Here is an 11,520-nt window from a genome sequence, read left to right on the forward strand (position 1 = left end):
AGTTTTGGCCTTTTGAAGTATTAGGCATACCAACTTTGGCCCGGTAACACAGGACTTTGAAATCATATTTTTTATAACAGTGCAGAACTTAAAATATAATACTAAAATTAAAAAATAAGGGAAGTATTTATAAAAATTATCTGATATTTGCATTTTCTATAAAATGCATATCATCTTCACCACATATATTTTAATTAAAATGCCATGTTCACTCAAAAATTATAGTGTCTCTCAAATATTTGGGGGAGGGTATTTTATTTGGTCAGATCTTAAACATTAACAATAGTTGGAATGCTAAAATGCAGGCACTTTATTCTTTACTTGTATTTGAAAGCTCTACTTTTACATACATTGTACCTTTTGTGAACATATTATGATAAACTTCTTTGAGAAAAATGTTTATGTGTTTTTTACCTTTTTTCTTTCTTTCAGTGTATGTGTCCTTGAACCAGGTATGATAAAGGCAGATGTCATGGTAACACTGCAGCAAATGAACAGACTGCGACAGAGAACTGGTGAGAAACAGAAGAGCACCCTTTTACTCAGCAGTGCTTTCTGAACATTCCCCTAGCGAGCAACAAAAGTCATGAAGACTTTTATTCGGTGAAAGTGCAGAACATGAAACTGATTTGATTTCTGTTCAAAAATGCTCAGTGTTCTTTGGAATCACTGCCTATATCTCAATTATATTTGGGGGAGGTGAATTTGGCTATTATTTTAACCGACATAAGTGGGTAAAATTGAAGAAAAGTTTCATCTTTCACTAGCTCCTATGGACAGGGAAATGGAAAAATAAGTAGCTAGAATTTACAGCCTCTTACTTGGAGGAGGCTGTGAATGCAGCAAGAACAGAGCTGTAATCTGCTTGCCAGGTGTTTATAGGGGTGAATACCAACATCTAGTCCTTTGCATTGAGGGGAGAGACACTTAAAAAAACCAGGGAGCTTTATTTGCATTTAAAAAACTATACTGTGAAAATTCAAAGTAATTTGTTGTAAAGACCATGTAAGAAAGGCTTAGAGTGATTAATGATCTGATTTCATCTATAAATGTCATGTAGACAATCATAAAACCAGAAATTGTTGTATCAAAGTGCAAGGTCAGACTTTATTAGAGTGGAAACATTTAGGATAAACATTTTTAATGTTGATCACTTAAGATGTTGAATGTTTTCGTCCAAGCATGGGTCACATTCCACAAAGTAATGAAATATACTCATAAAAGCCTTGGCATACAATTTCAGAGATAAAGTGATTTTATTTTATGAAGAGTCTGCACAACAATCTGATGATGTTTTCAATCAGTTCTTGAAAATCCTAAATCTGCTTTAGTACTTATGCTGTTAATACTGTTTTTCACCACAAACTGAACAGAGGCTCTGTTAGAATTTAACCTCTATACTATAAATTCTAAGTCACATTTTGATAAAAATAAACATTAGATACTTGAAGTTTAATAAATTAACAAATGTCTTTCTGCCATTTGTTACTGTTATCCTTAGTTTGAATAATGTGCTACACTGATTTTAAAAAGAGCAAATATAGGGTTTTGCTAATTAATTGTCTCATAATTGATGTATTTATTTTGATAAATGTTCAGATAATTACTTATAATTATTTTACATGTTCTATCAACATTTCACTCAAAAAGAGAACTAATTAGAAAATTAGTTTCTTTTATGCAAAATTTTAAGTAAGTAATGGTTATAAAAATACACCTGGAAATGTACCATCTGCACAGTGGTGCTAACTGAAAAACACAGTCAAAAGCAGAATCTAACAAGAGTTTTTAAATGATTCTGAGCTTATTGCTTCAAGAGTTGTGTTAGGATTGGTAGCTAGGTATTAATAAAGGAAGGGAGCAAAGGAAATCAGATAGTATGAAGCCTCATAAACTAGGGAACTAAATTGGACAATAAGCCTGATTAAGTCTGGAAGTTACAGCTTCACACAACCCCGGTGATCTCAGCATTGCCACACCAAGAGCAATGTAGGGAGGAAGAGACAGATTTCCGATCTTCCCAGGGTACAACTGGTCTACTCACCTGGACTATGGAGGCGGTGGTGGTGGTAAACAATAAAGAGGAAAGTCCCTATGCTGGACAAATGTCCAGCAGAAGTCAAGACAGGACTGGGGAAAGTCCTTCTACTATGAAACTTGTGCAGTAAGAAAGAACATTTAGCCGTGGCTTTATTAAGATATCATTTTCAATTGGTATTCACTGCATATTCCAATATGCTGAATAATATAAAGAGCACTTCAAGACGCAAAGTCCTTGGCAACTGGTTGTTTCTCTATAATGTGTTCCAATAATTTTTTTTTTTTAACTGAAATTAGAGAGTTTAGACCATGGGATATAACCGTGGGCAGAAACTTCAAGGACTTCTTTGTTCCAGTTGTCCTCAAATGGCTCTTTGTTGTCCTCTAGCCAATTTTAGGAGTTAGAGACAGACATCTTTTTTCACATGTCGTATACTTTATTTTTTTTCTGTAGACTAAACTCATCATTCTGGTGTCTTCCTTGCATCCTTTGGAGCTACAAAAATAGCTTGAGCATGGACTTAATCAGAACAATAAGTAGTCATTTATTGTGTGACTAAACATAAAATGTGTGAAAAATAAAATTTCCAAGCCTATAATGAGCTTATAGAAATTATCTTCTAGAGCTATTTATCTGTTGACCTTATACCATTCTCCCTATTTTAAAAGTGAATTCAACATTCATGAAAAATGTCATGATGACAAACTAAGTTAAAGTCTTCTGTTTTTTTTTTTTTTTTTTTTTTTTTCAGGACCAAGGACAGATCCTTGAAACCCTTGTTCAGGGACTTAATTGTTATAACTTTAATAATAGTTTTACTGAGATGTAATTCACATACCATACAATTCATCCATTGAAAGTATACAATCCAATCATTTCTAGTATATTTATAGAGTTGTTCAACCACCATAATTAATTTTAGAATATTTTCACTGAAAAGAAACCCTTACATTTTATTTTATATTCTTTTCTTTTCTTTTTAGGGATATGACATTTACTGAGCTTACCCAACAGACTACAAAAAATGTCTGAACAAAACCAAATGTTTGTTATTATAACTTTTGCATCATAATTAAAATCTAGTTTTTTTGAAAACAGTCAATCAAAACTCATTATGTCAGAATTAATAGCTTTTTTGAAGCCAGTAACAGTTAAATGTGGTTAAGATGCAAATGCAGAAATTTTGTTGGTTGGAAAGCTAACTAAACTTCCAACTTGCTCAAATAGAATTACAGAAAGGCAAAATTGTGTTTTTCATAGAGGTATAGTCCACTGGAATCACCAACACTGGGCAGCTGTTAAGAGTCTTGAGATGAGAAATCCAAGCATCCTTTAGACAGTCTTCTGCAGTCCTTTCTTGCCAACCAGAGATTTGTGGATGGGTGGAAAGAGACCACCAGCAGCAATTGTAGCCTTGATGAGAGAGTCCAATTCTTCATCCCCATGAATAGCAAGTTGCAAATGAGGAGGAGTGATTATGTTTTACCTTTAAGTCTTTTGAGGCATTTCCTGCCAGTTCAGGTACTTCTGCAGTGAGGTGCTCCAGGCTGACTGCACTGCACACAGGCAGCAGTCATGCCCATACATCCGTTATACACCCTAGATTTCAGGGCCTACCAGAAACTATAATTCATTTCTCTGCGAGCAATAAACTGCCTTTGTCTTGGCCTTTCCGGAGTCCTTCCCAGTCTTACCACCAGTCATTTCAAATTCTCCTGAAGCTCAAATAATCAAGGCAGAGAAAGAACTAGTCAGACACCCAGTGAGATCCACTGCCTCCATGGTCACACTGTGATTCAAACTGCCCCTGTACATTTTAGCAACCCCCCCCCCCCCCGCCCCAGTACCCACTTCTCCTCCAGGTCTAGGCAATTACTAATCTGGTTTCTGTATCTATAGATTAGTCTATTAGGGAAATTTCATAGATGGGATTATACAGACTTTTGTGTCTGGTTTCTTTTACTTACCATAATCTTTTCAGATTTATCCATGTCATAGTATGTATCAATAATTCATTTTTAAATTGCTGAATAATATTCTATTAACTGCATAATCCCATATTTTGTTTATTCTGTTGTCTGTTGATGGACATTTGGGTGGCATCCACTTTGTGGCTATTAGGAGTAATGCTGCTCCTTTTGGGCACAAGTTTTTGAATATACATTTTTAATTTTCTTGTGTATATACCTAGGGGTGGATTTGCTGGTTATGCGATAATTCTCTTATGTTTACTATATGAGGAAGTGCCAGACTTTTTCTTAAAGTGGTTATACCATTTTATGATCCCACCAGTAGTATGTAAGGGCACCAATTTCTCCACACCCTCACCAATATTTGTAATTATCTGTCTTTTATTATAGCCATCCTAGTCAGGGTGAAGTGGTATCTCATTGTGATTTTGATTTGCATTTCCTTAATGGCTAATGATGTTGATAATTTTTTCATGTGCTTGTTGCCATTTTTATACCCTCTCTGAAGAAATGTCTATTCATATCCTTTGCCCATTTTACAGTTGGGGTATTTGTCTTTTATTATTGAGTTTTAAGATTTTTTTCTTTAAAATCCTCACCCAAAGATATGTTTTTATTGGTTTTAGATAGACAAGAAGGGAGAGAGAAAGAGATAGACAGACATTGATGTGAGAGTGAAACATTGATTGATTGCCTCCTGATTGGGGATTGAACCCACAACCTTTTGGTTGATGCTTCAACCAACTGTGCCACCTGGCCAGGGCAAGAGGTCTTTATATAGTTTAGATACAAGTTCCTCATCAGATACATGATCTGCAAATATTTCTCACAGTCTGTGGGTTGTAGCAATTTAGTTTCAGTGATGTTACCTCAGTTTGGAAGTCCTCATGCCGCTTTGGGCCTGTGTTAAAATGCACCCAAGTTTTGGTGTTATTTAAGTAATGGTGAGGCCACCAGATCGAAGATGATTCCCACTGAAAAGGCAGTTCACTACTCACCATTCCCCAGAGGAGGGGGAATGCCCCACCACACAGGCCATGTGGGGAAGCGCCAGGAGAAAGCATGGCAAAATCCTTTTCGGGGGGGTGGTTCTAGGAAGAAATGGGAAATGCAGGGTATACAGGATTGGCTAGTTCAGATAATTTCAGCAAGCTCTGGGGCACAGGGGTGCCGCTGGTATCCAGTACCTGGCTCTGGGGTGATTGAGGCAGGGGGTTAGGGACTTAGCTGGACAAAGTTTGGAGCAGGGGCTATGGATTGTTTAGTTTTCAGAAGAAAGACATACTCCTGAGTGAGTCTCTAGGAATAGGCTAGTCCTGGGAGGAGCAGTGTCAGCGAAGTCCCGATGGTAGAGCATCCAGAACATAAGAAAATAAAATAGAGTTGACCCAGGGCCTCTCTTTGTTACCTACCCACTGGGATAAGAAGATTGTCTCAGGGGATGGGTCTACACTCATGGCCCTTCTCCCTGGCAGGAAGATGAGCGATTACATCTCGGCCATCATTGAGCTGAGTGCGCTGGTGGTCCGACGCCAGTACCGCCTGCATCACTACATCAACTTCATCTACTACCGCACAGCAGATGGGCAGCGCTTCCGTCAGGCCTGTGACACCGTGCACCGCTTCACCACGGAGGTCATCCAGCAGCGGCGGTGGGCGCTCCGCCAGCAGGGGGCTGAGGCCTGGCTTAAGTCCAAGCAGGGCAAGACCTTGGACTTCATTGATGTGCTGCTCCTGGCCAGGGTGAGGCTGGGCTGGAGGGTTGGCCCCACCTAGGATGGCCTCCTCATGAGTTGCACGAACTGCCTAAAATCATAAACATCCAAACCAGCTTAGACATAGGATGTAGGCAGAGGCAAAACAAACAAGACTTAAGGCTGCTGTAACCAAGTGCCGTGCATTAGGTAGCTTAAACAGGAATTCATCTTTTCAGTTTTGGAGGTTCGAAGTCTGAGATCAAGGTGTCAGGAGGTTTAGTTTCTTCTGAGGTCTCTCTCCTGGGCTTACAGATGGCCGTCTTCTCCCATATGTTCACATGGTCCTCCCTCTGCATGTATGTGTCCTAACCTCCTCTTCTTATAAGGACTCCCAGTCTGAGAGACTCCGCTCACACAGTCGTCCTTCCTCCAGGAACTGCATCGGACAGAGCTTCGCCATGGCTGAGATGCGTGTGGTCGTGGCGTTGACGTTGCTGCGCTTCCGTCTGAGCGTGGACCGAACGCACAAGGTGCGGCGGAAGCCGGAGCTCATACTGCGCACGGAGAGTGGCATCTGGCTCAACGTGGAGCCTCTACCTCCGCGGGCCTGAGTGCAGTGCGCCCCTGCGGAGCCTAGACCCAAGCCCCGCCCAGAGGTTGAAGCCCCGCCCTTGAGGGGGCCAGGACCCGCCCCCAAAACCCTGTGGGCATAGGCCATGCCCCTCAAAGTTCAGGCTCCGCTTCTGGAGGGTTAGGGTTCTCCTTTGAGCAGCCTGCACGTGCAGGCCACGCTCACTGAGGTCCAGGTCCCACCCCCCTAAAGTCTTCTGTTTTTATATACAATAACTACAGCATTCTCTGGTCATGTTTTTCTCTGAAACAATGCCTCAGGCCAGAGCTGGAGGAATCACCTGTAGGGGTCAGGACATTTCAGTCCCTGCTGCCTCAGTTTGAGTTTGAATGCCAGAAGGGTGCCAGTTAAGTCAACTTGTGTCCAGAAGATATGTAAGTATTTTATGTAGACCATCAGAGGATGCTAGTGAAATGAGATGACAAGAACCATATATGTAGATCCTTAGCTAGAAATATGCTAGGAAACATAAAAGAAAGTTTAATTTTCATTTCTAACTTGAAGTAAAAACCCTGACTTTTTAATATGCCCTTGCCTTTTTGAAAGACTTTTTTTAAGTCTTTATGTAATCAATATGCACAAAATTTCAACCATGCTAAAAGGCACATATAGAATAAATTAAATATGAGGCATACAATGGGCTAAAATTCTGGTAGAATAATATGGTATAGATATGTCATTTCTGAAACATTTATGTGGGATCATTATATAGTAGAAAGTGGTAAGTATGTTGAAAATCTGTACAATATTCTTATTTAATTCAGTTCTGTGAAATAGCAAGTATCTGAGGTACGTATCTCTTTAAGCAGGAGTAGAATTTATGATGGTAGTTTAAAAATAGATACGATTGTGTTATTGATTGATTGAGGGATTGAACAGAGACCTTTTACATTCTAACCAGAAGCAGAATCACTTATTAAACATTTATATTACATTCATGCACAATGAGATAGATAGTGAGGAGGATGTGTTTTTGGTTTATATTTCAAATATTTCACATATTTGAAATGAAGCAAGAGACCAAAGGGAGAAAGTGATCTGAAATTCAGAAAATAATTAAGAGAATGCTCATTTTTATATATTTTAATGCTTATAATTATAAACATTGTTGATTCTCCATAAAAGTATGCTTATAAATACACAGAGACAGCAGGAAATAAAAATAAGTAAAATATATATCTCAAGAAAAATATTTAAGACTAAAAATAATAAAAACTAAAAATAAATAAAGCTTAAAAATGTTAATAAAATTATTTTATATAGCTGCACCCAATGAAGATTTAGTTCATTTAACTAGGATTTAACTTAGACATAGGAGTGACTCTCAGAATAAAAAAATAAAAGGAAAAGAAAACAGTGGGTGGGATAGTGGGTTTTATTGTAAGGGACATATACTTTATTAAGGATTATTTCCTGCATTTTGAATTGCCATATATACTTGTAATACTCTTGCTATAAATGTATTTTTAGTTAGAATCTTCAATTATAAGAAATAGGCACTCAGGCCCTGACCGGCATGGCTCAGTTGGTTGAGCATCATCCTGCAGGATGAAAGGTTGCTGGTTCGATTTCAGGTCAGGGGACATGCCTGGATTGCAGACTGGTCCCCAGTTGGCATATGTGCAAAAGGCAACCAATCGATGTTTTTCTCTCAGGTCGATGTTTTGCTCCATCTCCCCACTCCCTTCCTCTCTAAATAAATAAATAAATAAATAAATAAATAAAATATTTTAAAAAGGAAAAGAAATAGAGACAGATTTATGGTGTTAATGCACTTTTGTTTTAAGGACAGGTATGGTAGTATGAAAAACAAGAAGGGAGTCAGTTGCACAGCCACACTTAAAATAATTTGGAAAATTGCTCAAGATACATAATCTCTGAGTTCCTCTGAAGACCCTAGAACAGCAGCTTTAGCTCTCTACTTCTGACTCTTCCCAAGCAAGAGTTTCTAGCTTTTATGCTACTTTCTCAAATCAAAAAATGAGCTTAAACCCCTAAATCAACTGTGCTTGAGTTAAATTCTGTTGTTTTATAGCTTAATAAACTTGGGAATTTTACTTAACCTATTTATTCTCATCCATAAAAAAAGATTATGATACTCACTAAACTGAAATGAACTGAAATAAGACAAATACATCCTATTAGTATTTAGCCATTTCATCAAAATCATGATTCACTCATTTTGTTTGTAGTTCTCCTACTTTTCCTTAATTTTGTCTGCTCATGACTTCTTTTCTTCCATTTTGAGCCTTTGTACTTTCATGAACTCACCAGACATTCCTCTATTTTAAGAAAATTATCTTTAAACAGGTGTACATGTACTTTTGGAAAATGCAAATCTAGTATAATAGATATGACTAAGCAAAGAAAACTTTAAGAAATTAAATGTTCCAGATTGTAATCTTTCTCACATACTATTCCCTATATATGTTCTATCAGAAATTCTTCCTGAATAATTTTGTACAGTGTGATCAGAATTCAATCTAAATGATTTTGCTATTCCTCTTTGAAATTATATAGGAGAAAAACAGCATCAAAATTGAACCAATACACCACATATAAAAATATCAAACAAAGAAATTGTTTTTTTTTCCAAACTCTGTGTAAATGTTTACAGACAGCCAAAACAAGCAGAACTGGTAAGAAAAGCCATAATAGTCTAGAGGGTTTATGGAGTAAGATCTGGAGGTCAGATTGTCAGAAGCCAGAAATTAGCAGGAGATACACACTTGCAAACAGCAAAGACTCTGAGAGGAAACTGTTGCAGGCAGTAAAGAGAGAAAATTAAGGGCATATAATATATAAGAATATCGAATATTATATATACATATGTTTGTGGGTATACCGAAATCATGTATATACCTATCTATGAATGTGGCAAACAAAAAATAATTGGAGGAGGGAAATATTAGCTGTAGAAACTAACTAATTATGTGTGTATATATACACATATAAATATATATATATATATATATATATATATATATATATATGTGAAGACCATAGAGGAGATAACCAAAAAAAATGGCATAGAAATGCTTTAAAATATAATTTGATACCTTTCTGAAAAAAAAAACAGAAATTTCAAGTTTGCATAATGACAGAACATGCTATATTGCACAGAAAATTGACAAAGACCTATTACACATCAAGACTTTATATATGAAATATATTTATATTTATTACTATATATACTATATGTGTGTGTGTGTGTGTGTGTGTGTATATGTTTATTTGTATAAAACTTTAAATATTAAGATTTCTGTGAAGAGCCAGGCATACTGGCCAAATCATAAAAATAGAGAAACTTACATAGACTAAGATTTCTCCACAACAACATATTTACTTACATTATTTCATTTCTTGAAAATTGTAAAAATAAACAGCCTACTCGTAAGAAAATCTCAGAAGAACAAAGTAAATGCACATTAATAGGATGTAGAATGTCAAAATATCTTCTATTTTTCACATGTTTAAATGTGAGAAATTATTATCAGCCATTCTCAGGCAACTTCAAGCAACCAAATCTGTACTGATCTAAGATGCTGACTGTTAAAATCTAATGGGTTTTCAAAACTGACTTGGTAGTTTTGATATATAATATGTATGTGTGTATATTTGATATTTACTTGACATATACCATATTTTTCACTCCATAAGACACAGTTTTTCCCCAAAAAAGTGGGGGGAAATGTCTGTGCATCTTCTGGAGCGAATATTGCGTCACAGACTGTTATGTGAATTACCTGACCTGTCAGCGGTGGTGACAGCTTGGTGACAGCTGTTAGAAGAGGAAGCGGTGGGCCCATGAGAAACCACTGGGGACACTTAAATGTCCCACTTTACTGCTGAATCTTAGGGCATCTGGTCAGTTGCCATCCACTTCTGCCCATCACCTGGGACCTTGGAGAGTGCAGAGAGATGCCTGACACCCCCAGCTACAACCGCTGACCTGTTGGATCAGCTGAGATTAATAACAGGTATGAGGCACAGTGCCAATTGCCAATTGTCTTTGACACTGGGTGGGGTCTGTCAGTAGAACCGCCTGCAATTACCGATCACTGTTTCTGAAGTTCTTTAAATCACTAGAAGCAGATGGGTGGAGCTGAAGTAATATGTTCTCGGCTGGCTACTGGCTCTGTTAGATGCTACGGCTGTCTTGTCTACCTCCATACTGTTTCCAGTGCACACCAGATTTCTGTGTGAGGAGGCTAGAAGTAACTGGGTGAGCAGCCATATATGCTGAAGTTTATAGTATATAAGGGAGTTATGGTGGGGTCACTATTCTAGTAGTATCACAGGCACTGAGGAGACTAAGGGGTGTCACTAGCCATAACAGGCACTGGAGGTAGTCAGCCAGAACCTGTAACTAGGATAGTGATACTCCCAGTGACTGTTACAACTAGTGATGCCTCTTAACTCCCTCAATGCCTGTTATAAAAGGCCCCCATAAATTCTGACACTAGCAATGGTGAGTTCTTGGGGTTCCCAGAAAACTAGAAGAGTACTTGAACCTTGAAGTCTCTCTTCATTTGTTAATGACAGTGATGATGGTTCTTAATACTGCTGTTGACTGCTATTCACTTTACATGGTTGAAATATTATTCTGTTATATTTTATTAAATATTTTAGTACACCATTTGGTTCAGAATTTTTTTCCCTTGTTTTCCTCCTCTAAACCTAGGTGCATCTAATGGTCAGGTACATCTTATAGTGTGAAAAATACGGTATTTAAATTGATAGTATATATGTGCATATACAAATAACTTTGGCTAAAACCAACACATAAGACATGAAATTCTTTCTAACTTAATGTGCGTTATTCAATAAAACTCTTGAAGATATTTTCTCATATCACTTATATTTATTGCAAATTATCTTTATCTTATTCCATATTGTAAGTGATATTTCTGATTCTTATAAAGTAGAAATAAAATTAGATCTTATTTAGCAAATAAATAAATAACATAATATTTTGTGAAACTTAAAGTTATAACTTGAAGTTACCTGAAGCAAATGTATGACATGATCCAAAAAGGCAGAGCCTATGTTACTAATAATTTGTTTAGAATGTGAATAAAAAATGACTATATAGCTGCTTCACTGTCACACAATTCCCTTCCCTTTGAAATTTAAAATAAGTGATCATCTGAAGCATTGGTATAGTATTTAGAAATTATG

At 37.0% G+C, this 11,520-nt stretch overlaps 1 pseudogene; it reads right to left on the reverse strand.

Moving 5' to 3' along the window:
• Window positions 1–3,373: 3,373 nt before the first annotated feature.
• LOC149995988 (histone H2A.Z-like) lies at window positions 3,374–3,745 on the reverse strand (annotated as a pseudogene).
• Window positions 3,746–11,520: the final 7,775 nt, after the last annotated feature.

The sequence above is a fragment of the Furipterus horrens genome, unplaced genomic scaffold, assembly GCF_987537825.1.
Source record: "Furipterus horrens unplaced genomic scaffold, mFurHor1.1.pri manual_scaffold_12, whole genome shotgun sequence".
Taxonomy (NCBI): Eukaryota; Metazoa; Chordata; class Mammalia; order Chiroptera; family Furipteridae; genus Furipterus; species Furipterus horrens.